General features: G+C 49.6%; 1 long non-coding RNA gene across 2 annotated transcripts in view; it reads left to right on the forward strand.

Annotated features, from left to right (window-relative positions):
* Positions 1-13487, forward strand: part of LOC137616131 (uncharacterized) — a 197979-nt gene that overhangs the window by 81635 nt on the left and 102857 nt on the right. For both annotated transcript variants that reach the window (XR_011039284.1, XR_011039285.1), the window contains exon 2: positions 3879-4096. This is a non-coding gene — a long non-coding RNA (uncharacterized lncRNA). The remainder of the gene's footprint in view (positions 1-3878; positions 4097-13487) is intronic.

Below are 13487 nucleotides of genomic sequence, written 5' to 3' on the forward strand. Positions count from 1 at the left end.
TTGACGTTGGTTGCTCCCCTCTGGCCCGCGAGAGAATGGTTCACCGAGGTACTGCAATGGCTAGTAGACGTTCCCAGGACTCTTCCTCTAAGAGTGGACCTTCTGCGTCAGCCGCACGTAAAGAAGGTACACCCAAGCCTCCACGCTCTTCGTCTGACTGCCTTCAGACTATCGAAAGACTCTCAAGAGCTAGAGGCTTTTCGAAGGAGGCAGCCAGAGCGATTGCCAGAGCAAGGAGGACATCCACTCTCAAGGTCTACCAGTCTAAATGGGAAGTCTTCCGAAGCTGGTGCAAGGCGAATTCAGTTTCCTCAACCAGTACCTCTGTAACGCAGATAGCTGACTTCCTTTTACACCTAAGGAATGTAAGATCCCTATCAGCTCCTATGATCAAAGGTTACAGAAGCATGTTGGCAGCAGTCTTCCGCCACAGAGGCTTAGATCTTTCCACCAACAAAGATCTACAGGACCTCCTTAAGTCTTTTGAGACCTCAAAGGAGCGTCGGTTAGCCACACCAGGTTGGAACTTAGACGTGGTTTTAAGGTTCCTGATGTCAGCAAGGTTCGAACCGCTTCAATCAGCCTCTTTTAAAGATCTCACTTTGAAGACTCTTTTCCTCGTTTGCTTAGCAACAGCTAAAAGAGTCAGTGAGATACACGCCTTCAGCAGGAACATAGGTTTTACATCTGAAACGGCTACATGTTCCTTACAGCTTGGTTTTTTAGCTAAAAACGAGCTCCCTTCTCGTCCTTGGCCCAAATCGCTCGAGATTCCAAGCCTGTCCAATTTGGTTGGAAACGAACAAGAGAGAGTACTATGCCCAGTAAGAGCTCTTAAGTACTATTTAAGACGTACAAAGCCATTACGAGGACAATCAGAAGCTTTATGGTGTTCTATTAAGAAACCTTCTTTACCGATGTCGAAGAACGCAGTTTCTTATTACATCAGACTTTTGATTAGAGAAGCCCATTCTCATCTGAATGAGGAAGACCATGCTTTGCTGAAGGTAAGGACACATGAAGTTAGAGCTGTCGCTACTTCAGTGGCCTTCAAACAGAACCGTTCTCTGCAGAGTGTAATGGATGCAACCTATTGGAGAAGCAAGTTAGTGTTCGCATCATTTTACCTTAAAGATGTCCAGTCTCTTTACGAGAACTGCTACACCCTGGGACCATTCGTAGCAGCGAGTGCAGTAGTAGGTGAGGGCTCAACCACTACATTCCCATAATCCCATAACCTTTTTTAATCTTTCTCTTGAAATGCTTTTTATTGTTGTTTTTTGGGTTGTACGGAAGGCTAAGAAGCCTTTCGCATCCTGGTTGATTTGGCGGGTGGTCAAATTCTTTCTTGAGAAGCGCCTAGATTAGAGGTTGTGATGAGGTCCTTTAGTATGGGTTGCAGCCCTTCATACTTCAGCACCTAGGAGTCGCTCAGCATCCTAAGAGGATCGCGAGGCTCAGTAAGGAAGACGTACTTAAAAAGGCAGAGTAATGGTTCAAGTCGACTTCCTTACCAGGTACTTATTTATTTTATGTTTGTTATTTTGAATAACTGCTAAAATGAAATACGGGATACTTAGCTTCTAATGTTAACATGTATGCTGGTCTCCACCCACCCCCCTGGGTGTGAATCAGCTACATGATCACCGGGTAAGATTAATATTGAAAAATGTTATTTTCCTTAGTAAAATAAATTTTTGAATATACTTACCCGGTGATCATGAATTTAAGGACCCTCCCTTCCTCCCCATAGAGACCCAGTGGACCGAGGAGAAAATTGGTTCTTGTTGACAAGAAGTACCTGAGTACCTACTCGACAGATGGCGCTGTTGTTGTACACCCCCACCTGTATAGCGATCGCTGGCGTATCCCGACTGTAGGTTTTTTCTGTCGGGCAACAGAGTTGCAGCTACATGATCACCGGGTAAGTATATTCAAAAATTTATTTTACTAAGGAAAATAACATATTTTACCTATGTGCATTTTGAATGAGGAGGAACGCGGCATTCTTTATCAACACAAGTTGTGTGTGTATGTGGACTGATGCCTCATGATTTGTGAGAACACAGCATCCCAAGTTAATTTGGGGGGAACATGAGTCTTTGATGTTTATTGGTGATGATGCACATGTAAAGATTTACTAACATTACTTCACCTTGTCACCAGGCAAAGATTTAACAATGAATGATCAGTACGAATCAGCTCAGGTTAAGGAACATGAGGTTTAGAAATATACAAATGTCTGTTGATCAAAGTTTTCAACAGAAATATACATTATTTGAAGGCCCACTTAGTCTCAGTTAGTCACCACATGTATGTTTTAAAATTATGCAGGTAATTTGTTTTCATTATGTTGGGCCTTGTATGGTTTTTACTTCTGTTGTTGGGGAAAATTCACTTGGTTATCTTTCTTTCTTATCATGTTTAACAGTATATGGGAAACTATAATAAACTAGTAGTTATAACTTGGAAAAAACTAAAAAATCATTTCCAAGACAGATAATGAAATCCATTCTCTTCATATTTGGCATCTCCCCAAAATGTAAGTTGTAATATAAAAGGTATGTCTCCCAAGCTAAACTACATAGAATACAATAGCCTATGTTACCATTTACCCTGAAGTTCCCCCAGGCTACGTAAGTTAACTTCAGATACTATTTCCTGACTAATACATTTTAACATTGTACCCATTTGCGAAGTGTTTTGATAAAAATATCAATTATTAGGGTAATGCATACTAGATTCTGTTCTCTCAGATCTGATATTTGGGTGATACAATTAAGTTGTAACTGAGTGTGAAGCATTAAGTCACTTCAGTTACTAGAATACAATCATTGGTCACTGTAGGAACATCTTGTGTTACTTTATAGGCCTAACCTGAGAAAACTTGAGTGAATCAAAGTGTTGACATAGACAAATTAACTGTTTTTAATGACATTGAAATTAGCCAAAAAGAATCTTTTTATGAAGTTTTCTATGGACACTCTGAAGTGGTCAGTAGAAAATTGAGGGACATGATTATAACCCTTAAGAGATAGTGCATTTGGATTAAACAAAATTTGTAGACTTATATACATTAAGCAATTCAAGAAGTAGGCATATGTACAGTTGGCTCTGTAATATATTAAATACCATTTTTAAGCAAGTAATTTGTTTTGATAATTCAAACATTATGCTTATAGGGCACATGACCTATATTTTATAACAATGCTTGCCTTAGACAGTGCGCAAGTTTAATACAGTGCACATTTTTGTTTTACAACAGTCATAAAGGAATGCTTTTTTCTAGAATATTTATTCAATACAAGATGAAAAGGGTCATATTGTGTCGCTTCAACTTAGATTAGCTTTATTTGGCAACATATCCAGTCTATATCCAATACCATTTTTACTCACAAAGAAAGAAGCTAATTTTTTGTTATGCCCTCATTAGCAGATACTTTGAGTAAATGGCAACAAGAAAAGGAAATATACAACTTTAAACCTTAAATTGGTTGGGATTGAGTAACTGGACACCGATCCTGGATTTCATCGAAATGAGTTACATTTACCATCATGTGTACAGTGTTTGCCAGGCACAGCTCAAGTTTCTCACTTTCTTGGAGAGTTGATATTTCATCTTTAATACTTCTCAATTGAATAATAAAACTTGGCAAGATTAGTAACCAAAATCTAGGTAAATGCTTAGAAGACATTGCAGTATTCGTGATGGTTCAAAGAATTTGAATCTTAAGTAACCCATGATGAAAACAATGTAGAAGGGCAAAATATGAAAAAGTAATACAAGTTTCAGTACTGTATTATGATTTGCTGCCCTTTCTTTTTTAGTGAATTAACATTAAACCCACATGATTTTAATTTACTTTTAACTTTTACAGAATGAGTTCTAAGAAGATGGTGTGTAAGGACTACAAAATCCATTGTAAGAGGAGCTTAAAGTGGAGCAGGTCGTCTGAAAAACGTGTTGGCATATAAGGAGTTCTGGCTTTAACTCAATTCCTGTTACCTGTTGTGAAGAAAATTCTTTCACGAAATGGAGTTGATGTTTGTAAAGTTTATAGCATCTCAGTTTTATATTTGATGACGCCATTTTCAAGTTAGGACTTTGGTATATTTTGTGTAAAAAAATTATTTGTTCCGTAACCGAAATACAAACCACGCTATTTACATAGGGCATTACTTTCGGCGTAGCCATTAGATTTTTAACGAGGGTTAACTACCCCCTCGCTAGTTGGCGAGAGGGTAGGGGAGGGGTAGCTAGCTACCCCTCCCCCCTCACACACCGGTGAACTGATTCACTTCACTTTTGGCTCGGGTGATGGTCAGACGTGTCTGTTCTCACCCTCGCATTTTGACAGCCTTAATCTTTTTTTGCTTTTTCTTGCAGTTGTGTGCACGGAAGTTGGCCTCTACCTCTATCATGCGGAAGTGCCCTGGCTTACCCGACCGCCCTTGTAGGACGTTCATGTCGGCGGTAGAGACGGACCCTCACACCTTGTGTCCGTACTGCAGAGGTCAACGGTGTGATAGAGATAAAGTGTGCAGTGAGTGCAGGGAGTGGTCTACCTCCCAGTGGGAGAGGTTTTCCCGACGACGGAAGAAGAAGTCTAGGCGTGACCTTTCTCCTTCAAGGGTTTCCTTGAAGAAGGAAGGTTCCAAAGACTCTTCTTCCGTTGCCCGAACCTCCTCCGAAGCTCCCACTCGATCGGTCTCTCATGAGAGGCCGTCGAGTAGTTGCGTAGGCCATTCTTTTGTGGACCAACCTCGGGGTTCGGGAGAGAGAGTTGCCTCCCATAGCGAGGCAGCTCCTCCTCCTCCTCCGGGGGAGGATATTAATAACTCTGTATGTAATGACGATTTGTTGCAGCTTTGGGCTTCCTTGGGGCTGAAGGGAAGCCCTGTTTGACCTGATCCAGTTGGGTGCAGCTGTCAAACAGTCGCCGGTGATAGCGGAGGTAGATCCTCTGTCTATCGTCGACGTTGTTGTGGCAGAGGCTTCTGACGGGTCGGGTCAAATCCCTGCCGTTGTTGCTGATGTTGCTGAAGGCTCAGTTCCCCCCTCCGAACATCCTTTGAGGGAGGAGCTGAGTCCTACGGTCTCTCCTGCGGGTGATTCTCCCCTTTGGGGGAGTTCACTGACAGAGACTCCTCTTCGGAGGACCGACGATGGTGTTCCAGCCGCTAGAGGTCGTCTTCGCCGCAAGGCTCGCCCACCTCTTCGCCGTAGAGGCCTTCCTTCTCCCTACAAGGGAGTTAGGAGGCGCCTCTTCGGTTCATCACCCTCGACGTCCCCCGCAGAGGATCCTCCTCGACGTGAGGTGACCGTTGCAGCCGCATCTCTAGACCTCTCAGCAGATTGTTCGCGATCTCCTACACCTGCCAGACCTGGGGATCTTCCCTCTCCGTTCCTGGAAGCAGATGCGCAGTGGGCACCAACGCACCCCGTTATCCAACGGGTACCGGTCCCTTCGGGGCAAAAGGGCTTGTCTCACAATGTGAGCAAGTCCCTTAAGTGCCAGGTTTTACCTGCGCACCCACGTTCTCATGCGCGCCTGTGCGTAGTAGCGCGCAAGCGCTCTCCTGCTGTTGCTGAGGACCAGCCTACTTCAGATTCAACGCGCCAGTGATCTCCTGCAGCAGAGTCATCTCGCCACCAATCTCCTGCTCGCCAGTGCTCACCTGCGCGCCAGCGCTCTCCTGCGCTCCAGCGCTCCAGCGCTCTCCTGCGCTCCAGCGCTCCAGCGATATCCTGTACGCCAGCGCTCTCCTGCTCGCCAGCGTACATTTGCGCGCCCTGTTCCTGATGCGCGCCATGCGCACCCACGATCTCCTGCTCGCCAGCGCACATCTGCGCGCCCTGTTACTGATGCGCGCCCACGTTCCCCCGCGCGCCCACGATCTCCGGATCAGGGCGCAGGCAAGGAGACTCTTCCTTCGCCTCCTCGCCTGCAATCACCTGCTCGCCCTCGGAACTCGCCCACGCGCCAGCCATCGTGCGCACTCACCTTTGCGCTCTTCCAGAGTGGGACGAGACACTGCGCGCCCACGAGAAGTCTCCTGTTCGCGCCCACGAGCGTTCTCCTATGCACGCTGCTACACCTTCTGGTCTTGCCCCCCAGCTGTTATCCCCAGACCGCGCACCTGCGCGCCCGCCCGATCCATCGCCTGCGCGCAAGCACTCTCCAACGCGCCCGCGCGGCCACGTTCCTGATCGCCGAAGGTCTCCTACGCGCCCACGCGCTATCTCACCTGTGCGCAGTCATTCACCTTCTCGCCCTACGCGCCATCGTTCGCCAACGCACCATCCCTCGCCTGCGCGCCGTCATTCTCCCGGCCGCCAGCGCGCTGTCATTCTCCCGGCCGCCAGCGCGCCGTCATTCTCCCGGCCGCCAGCGCGCCGTCATTCTCCCGGCCGCCAGCACGCCGTCATTCTCCCGGCCGCCAGCGCTCGCCCTTAAGACCGCGCGCACCCTCACCTGCGCGCCCTCGCGCACTCTCGCCTGCGTGCCCACTCGCCCGCGCGTGAACCTGCGATTTTTCCATCGCTCGAGCGCCAGCGCGACCTCGATCGCGATTCCTGCCGGGTTTTGCAGCGCGAGCAACCTTGCTAGTCTTCAGGAGCGCGTACTTACAGGTCATCGTCTTCACGATCCCCCCCCCGCAAGCACAGAACAGCGCACTTGCAGGAGGAGGGGAAGTCTTCAGAGAGACCTAGGCAACACTCTTCTTCTTCTTCTTTTCAGGCAGGCCCTGTGGTGTCTACTCCAAAGGATCACCCGATTCCCTTCCCTCCAGCGGGAGTCTCTGACACTGCGTCTGTCAGTCGGCAGCCTTGGTTTGGGTCCCTTATCAGAGCTGTTGTCGAGGCTGTTAAGCCGGCCTTAGCTGATTTGGGCCTCAAACCAACGACAGCCTCGTCTCCGCTGAAGAGGAAGAGAGGAGTAGACTTCATGGTGACTTCTCTTAGGGTCAAAGTGGCTCCTAAGAAGTCCGGGAGGAAGGCCCCTTCCCCCTCTCAGACGTTCTCTCCTTCTCCTGTGGACGAAGCTTTTCCGTCCTCAGAAGAATCCAGCGAGGTGAGACCTTCTCCCACCGCACCAATGGGAGGAACCCCACCTTGAGTAGGAGAATCGTCCCGTGTGGGGGCAAAGAGGAGCCCTCAGACTTCTTTACTGGAGTCCTGTATCCCTCCTAGAAGGGAGCCCAAGGACTCGAAGACCGTCCCGAAGTCTTCTTCCCGGATTCGACCAGACCCAGCAAGACCCCAGGAGAATTTCCACGTGTCCCCCCAAGTAGAGCAGTTGGGGATAGGAGACTTTTCTGCCAGTCCACTAGGAGGAGAGCAGCATGAGTCGGAGCATGCCTTCTGGCAGGTCCTGAATCTGATGAGGCAGCTCAACAGGTTTAAGGACCCGGAGACCGCCCCTCGCGAAGGCAAGGATACGGTCCTGGACCAAGTCTACGGCACTCAAAAACCCCCGAAGGCCAGTGCGGCTCTGCCATGGTTCCAAGGGGTAAAGAGCGCCAGAGACAATGTTGAGGGCCAGCTTTCCGAACTCGCCTCCTCCAGCCGTTCCTCTGCTGGTAACAAGCTCCTCCCACCTCCTCGTATACAACAGAGGAGGTACTTTGAGATCATGGGGGAGCCTTGTTTAGCTCTTCCGCTCCACCACTCTGTGGAGGAGCTTACCAGGGGAGTCTCTCTTGAGAGACTCTCCACCCGGCAGGTGACATTCTCGGTTACAGAGATCCTGAGTCAGGAGAAGGTCGCAAAGTGTGCCATGCAAGCCACTTCATGGCTGGATGTCTGGCTAGGGTCTCTGGCATCCTGCTGTGATCCGAGGACCTGTCCAAGGAGAGCACCAGGAAGGCCATGGAGACTTTCCTCCTCTCGGGCACACGCACCATCGAGTTTCTGGCCCACCAAGTTTCGAACTTGTGGGCAAACTTGATCTTGAAACGTCGTGATGCGGTGGCCGAGAGGTTCCACTCGAAGGTCCCAGCCGTGGATGTCTGCAAGCTCAGACACTCTTCCATCCTTGGAAAGAGCCTGTTTGAGCCCAAGGATGTGGAAAGGACAGCTGAGAGGTGGAGGAAATCGAACCACAATTCTCTCCTCCAAAGGGCTCTCACATCCAGACCCTACAAGCCTCCAGCACCTCAACAACAACAACCTCGTCAGTCTAAGACAACGAAACCGGCACCGGCAGCAAAGGCGAAGGTGTCCAAACAGCAGCCCTTTCCTGTCAAAGACAAGAAGGGCGGAAGGTCCTCCAGGGGAGGCAAGAATCCTAGAGGGAGCGGCCGAGGCCGCAAACGCTAGGATTGGCAATCCCCCTGCATGTCCACCAGTGGGGGGATGCCTGCAAAGTTGCGCAAACAGGTGGCAGCAACTCAGGGCCGATTCCTGGATGATCTCCGTGATCAGTCAAGGATATCGTGTCCCGTTCATAACATCTCTCCCTCCCCTGACAGCAAATCCAGTGTCATTGAGCTCCTATGCCATGGGATCGGCAAAGGGGCTAGCCCTTCGGGCAGAAGTCAAGACCATGCTCAAGAAGGATGCTCTCCAGGAAGTCGTTGACGGCTCCCCAGGATTCTTCAGTCGACTCTTTCTTGTAAAGAAGGCGTCTGGAGGCTGGAGACCCGTCATCGACCTCTCAGCCCTGAACAAGTTTGTCAAACAAACTCCGTTCAGCATGGAGACAGTGGACACGGTCAGACTTGCAGTGAGACCGCAAGATACATGTGTACACTGGATCTGAAGGACGCGTACTTCCAGATCCCAATCCATCCGTCTTCCAGGAAGTACTTGAGATTCAGCCTAGACAACAAGATCTACCAGTTCAAGGTGCTGTGCTTCGGTCTCTCCACAGCACCACAGGTGTTCACCAGAGTGTTCACCCTGATATCTTCGTGGGCACACAGGATCGGCATCCGTCTCCTCCGCTATCTGGATGACTGGTTGATCCTGGCAGACTCGGAGTCGACCCTTCTTCGACACCGAGAGAAGCTTCTGGGACTTTGCCAAGATCTAGGGATCATGGTAAATCTCAAGAAGTCTTCTCTGCTTCCATCTCAACGACTGGTATATCTAGGCATGATATTGGACACCAATCTCCACAAAGCCTGTCCATCAGACGACAGGATAGCAAGGCTGAGGAGGGTCGCAGATTTTTTCCTCAGACGAGAAGAGCTTCCAGCCCAATCTTGGTTACGTCTCCTAGGTCACCTTTCTTCCTTGGCCCGTCTAGTTCCAAACACCCGCCTCAGGATGAGATCCCTGCAATGGCGGCTCAAGTCCTGGTGGAATCAAGGCCATGATTCCCCGGACATTCTGGTCCCTATGGGTCCTGCGGAATGGATGGACCGGCAGTGGTGGTTGACAGACGAAAACCTTCAAAGGGGAGTGGATCTTCTCGTCCTCCCCCCGGGTTTGATGCTGTTCTCGGATGCGTCAAAAAAAGGGTGGGGGGCCCACGTTCTGAACCAAAGGATCTCAGGCCTATGATCAGAATCAGAAAAGTACCTCCACATCAATCTGATAGAAATGAAGGCTGTATATCTGGCACTTCAACAGTTCCAACAGAACTCTGTGGTGGTGATGAGCGACAACACCACGGTAGTGGCTTACATCAACAAGCAGGGAGGTACCTTTTCATAACAGCTATCCCATCTTGCAGTAGAGATACTGAGATGGACCGAATTCCACTTGATCCCACTATCAGCTCGCTTCATTCCGGGCAAGAGGAATGTGCTCGCCGACAGTCTGAGCAGAGCATCGCAGATAGTGAGTACCGAGTGATCTTTGGCTCCTCTAGTAGCCAACAAAGTCCTGACTTTGTGGGGTTCCCCGACAGTGGACCTGTTCGCGACAGCCTTGAACTTCAAGCTTCCGCTGTACTGTTCCCCAGTCCTGGACCCCAAGGCTCTCTGGCAAGATGCCTTCCAACAACGGTGGGACAACATCGACATTTACGCCTTCCCACCGTTCTGTCTGATGAGAAGGGTGCTCAACAAGACCAGACTATCGGTCAACCTGTCAATGACCATAATAGCTCTGCTATGGCATCATGCAGAGTGGTTCCCGGACCTTCTGCAGCTCCTGACGGAACTCCCGAGAAAACTTCCTCCACGACACGAGCTACTCAAGCAACCACACTGCAACAGCTTCCACAAAGCCATAGCATCGCTTCGGCTTCACGCCTGGAGACTATCCAGCAACTCCTCACAGAGAAAGACTTTTTGCAACAAGTTGCGGAGAGGATGTCTCGATACCTGCGAAAGTCATCTGCAGGGGTCTACCAGGCGAAGTGGAGAGTCTTTTGTGGTTGGTGTCGTGAAAGGGGTATCTCTCCCCTCGATGCCACTATTCCAGCAATCGCGGAGTTTCTTGTATACTTGCGGGAAGAAAGGCCTTTCGGTCTCGGCGGTGAAAGGCTATCGCTCAGCCTTAAGCCTGGCCTTCAGGCTGAAAGGAATAGGCATTTCCTCCTCGCTGGAACTGTCTTTGCTCATAGAAGCTACGAACTTACCTGCCCTCAGTCGGAAGTGAGACCTCCTCCATGGAACTTGGTTCGTGTTCTCAGGTCTCTTAAGAGACCCCCGTTCGAACCATTACGCCAGGCTTCTGATCATCACCTGACTTGGAAGACGGTGTTCCTGCTCGCCCTGGCCTCAGCCAAGTGTGTCAGTGAACTTCATGGTCTCTCGTACGACGTCGCCCATTCAAGGGGATGGGGGGAGGTAACGTTCAGGTTCGTCCCTGAGTTTGTAGCTAAGACTCAGAATCCTGGAGTTTCGGACCCACGGTTCGACTCCTTCAGGATTTCGAGTCTTCGTTCTGCAACAGATGACCCAGACCATCTCCCACTATGCCCAGTAAGGAGTCTGAGGCGTTATCTTAAAAGAACAGCTGCAGTTCGTCCTCGCGTGCAAGCCCTGTTTGTGAGCACAGGAAGGACGAAGAGGAGGGTCACCAAGAATACCATCTCAGCTTGGATTCGGAGGGTCATCCATCATTCCCTGAATCCAGACCCTCCTCCGTCACGTCGCCCTAGAGCACACGATGTCAGAGGCATCGCTACGTCCCTGGCATTCAAGAGAAACTTCTCGGTGACGTAGGTGCTACAAGCTTGGGTCTGGAAGCGTCAAACGACCTTCACAGCCCACTACCTGCAGGATGTGGCCCACAGGAGTCTCGATACATTCTCTATTGGCCCTGTGGTGGCTGCACAACAGCTGGTCTAACCTCAGGCTCCTTAGTGGACAGGTAGCAGAAGGTTGAGGGCATTGTTACCCGGTTTTAGTCTGCATGAATGAAAAAGTATGTCTGGCCCTTACTCTTTTCTTCATCCTCCCCTCTCTTGGGGAAAGCAGCATCCTGGGTTCTCTGCATAGCTGACCTCAAACCACTGCAGGTAAACCATGCTTCCTTGTGTTCCTAGTATTAATATAATACTGTCGCGTCCCCCATACCTTGACGAAGTGGTATTGGGAACGTCCTAGCCTAGAATTCCATCTAAAGGACTTCAGGTCAACTTCCTAGGACGAGTCACACTTCATTCCTTCACACACAAGCTTACGTAGGTCGCACGTTCCTTGTGGAGCAAGTAATTTGCGAGGTGCAGGGACTCCTTTTCTTGAGTGCTACTCACTCGGATTCTGAGTCCCCGGGCAAAAGCCAAAGCCAGTAAGGCTGGGACTTATCACCCTACCTAAGGGTTAAGTTACCCTATGTAAATAGCGTGGTTTGTATTTCGGTTACGGAACAAATGACAAATTCGGAGATAATTTGTATTTTTCCTAACCATACAAACCTTAGCTTTTTACACATATTTGCCCGCCAGCCCTGTCGCCCGTGAATTCCTACATCTAAGCGAAGTGAATCAGTTCACTGGTGTGTGAGGGGGGAGGGATAGCTAGCTACCCCTCCCCTACCCCCTTGCTAACTAGCGAGGGGGTAGTTAACCCTCGTCAAAAATCTAATGGCTCGTCATTCAGCTACGCCGAAAGTAATACCCTATGTAAATAGCTAAGGTTTGTATGGTTAGGAAAAATACAAATTATCTCCGAATTTGTCATTGTTCCATCACTAAATACAAACCCTTTGCTATTTATATCTCTGAAAGATGAGCCATGAGAATTTTAGTGAGGGATACTGGCTCTAACTGCTTGTTAGCGGGATGGGTTGGGGGTATCCGGCTAGCCGCTCACTCACACACCTGGGCTGAGCGCCCACTTTGCTTTCTGGCTTGGTAGAGGAGGGATGTTACCTCTCTCTCACGCCAAGACTTGCCATTTGAAAAATACTTTTATGCTTTTTCTTTTCAGAATGTGTGTACCTTCTTTGTCCATGTGTACCTGTCCTGGTCCCAAAGGCCACTCCTGTGGTATCTTCATGTGTGCCCTTGAAAAAGACCCCCATCTGCTGTGTCCAGCTTGCCAAAACCATTGATGTGATTGGGACAACACCTGTAATGAGTGTCAGGAGTGGTCTGCCTCCCAGTGGGAGAGGTTTGGGCACAGGAAAAGAAGAAGGCCAAGCTAGATTCTTCTCCTTCGGGGTTTTCCTTGAAGTTGAAGAAGTCCCGGACTACTTCTTTGACTTCATGATCTCTACCCAAATCTGCTCCTCCGCCGTTCCTCAATGGGGAGCGGCCGAGTAGCAGCACGACCTTGTTAACCCCAGGCCAACCTTGTGGGCTGAAGGATGGTACTGTTTCCCCTAGCAATTAGGTCCCGCCCTTCCCCCAGGGAGCGCCTGTTCTTTATCTGGTCTATTAGGGTTTTGGCCAATGCTGGGCATTGATGGTCCCCCTTTGAAGGATGTTCTGTTTGAACTCTTTCAGTTGGGGGTTGATCGAATGCGCACTCCAACTTCCTTATAGTTGGAGCCTTCCCCTATGGGTGCAGGTGCTGCTGCCTGTTAGTCAGATTTTTGGTCTCCTGTGGCTGATGCCAAAGACTATGCTTCTCCTCCTCGGTAAGAGCTTCTGCACCTCAGGAAGAGAGGCAGAGATAAGTGTCGCCTAGCACGTCAGCTAGAGTTGCCCGGTCAACGGCCATCCTTGACAACTGTGACCTACCCCGGGTTCCTATGGATGTGAGCTCAGAAGTAGATGAGCAATTCAGTCTTGAGGATGACCTTTTTCTCACAGCCGCTAGCCCTAAGCTCAAAGAGGCGGAGCAGAAGGAGTCTGAACACGCCTTCTGGCTGGTTGTAGCCTGCATTAGAACCATCAATGGGCTGCCAAACCCGTCGACAGTCCCTCAGCATGGTAAAGACATGGTCTTGGACCAGGTCTATGGCACTGAAAGACTCCCTAGGACCAGTGCAGCTTTGCCCTGGTCAGAGGGGTTGAAGGGTGCCAGAAAAAAGGCTGTGTTACAAGCCACAGGCTCATCTGCCTCCCTCCGAGTGAGCTCTTCCTCTAGACTCCTCCTGCCGTCGTTCGTGCAGCAGAGGAGGTATTACAAGATCTTAA

This window comes from Palaemon carinicauda, chromosome 22 (genome assembly GCF_036898095.1).
Source record: "Palaemon carinicauda isolate YSFRI2023 chromosome 22, ASM3689809v2, whole genome shotgun sequence".
In the NCBI taxonomy this organism is placed as follows: Eukaryota; Metazoa; Arthropoda; class Malacostraca; order Decapoda; family Palaemonidae; genus Palaemon; species Palaemon carinicauda.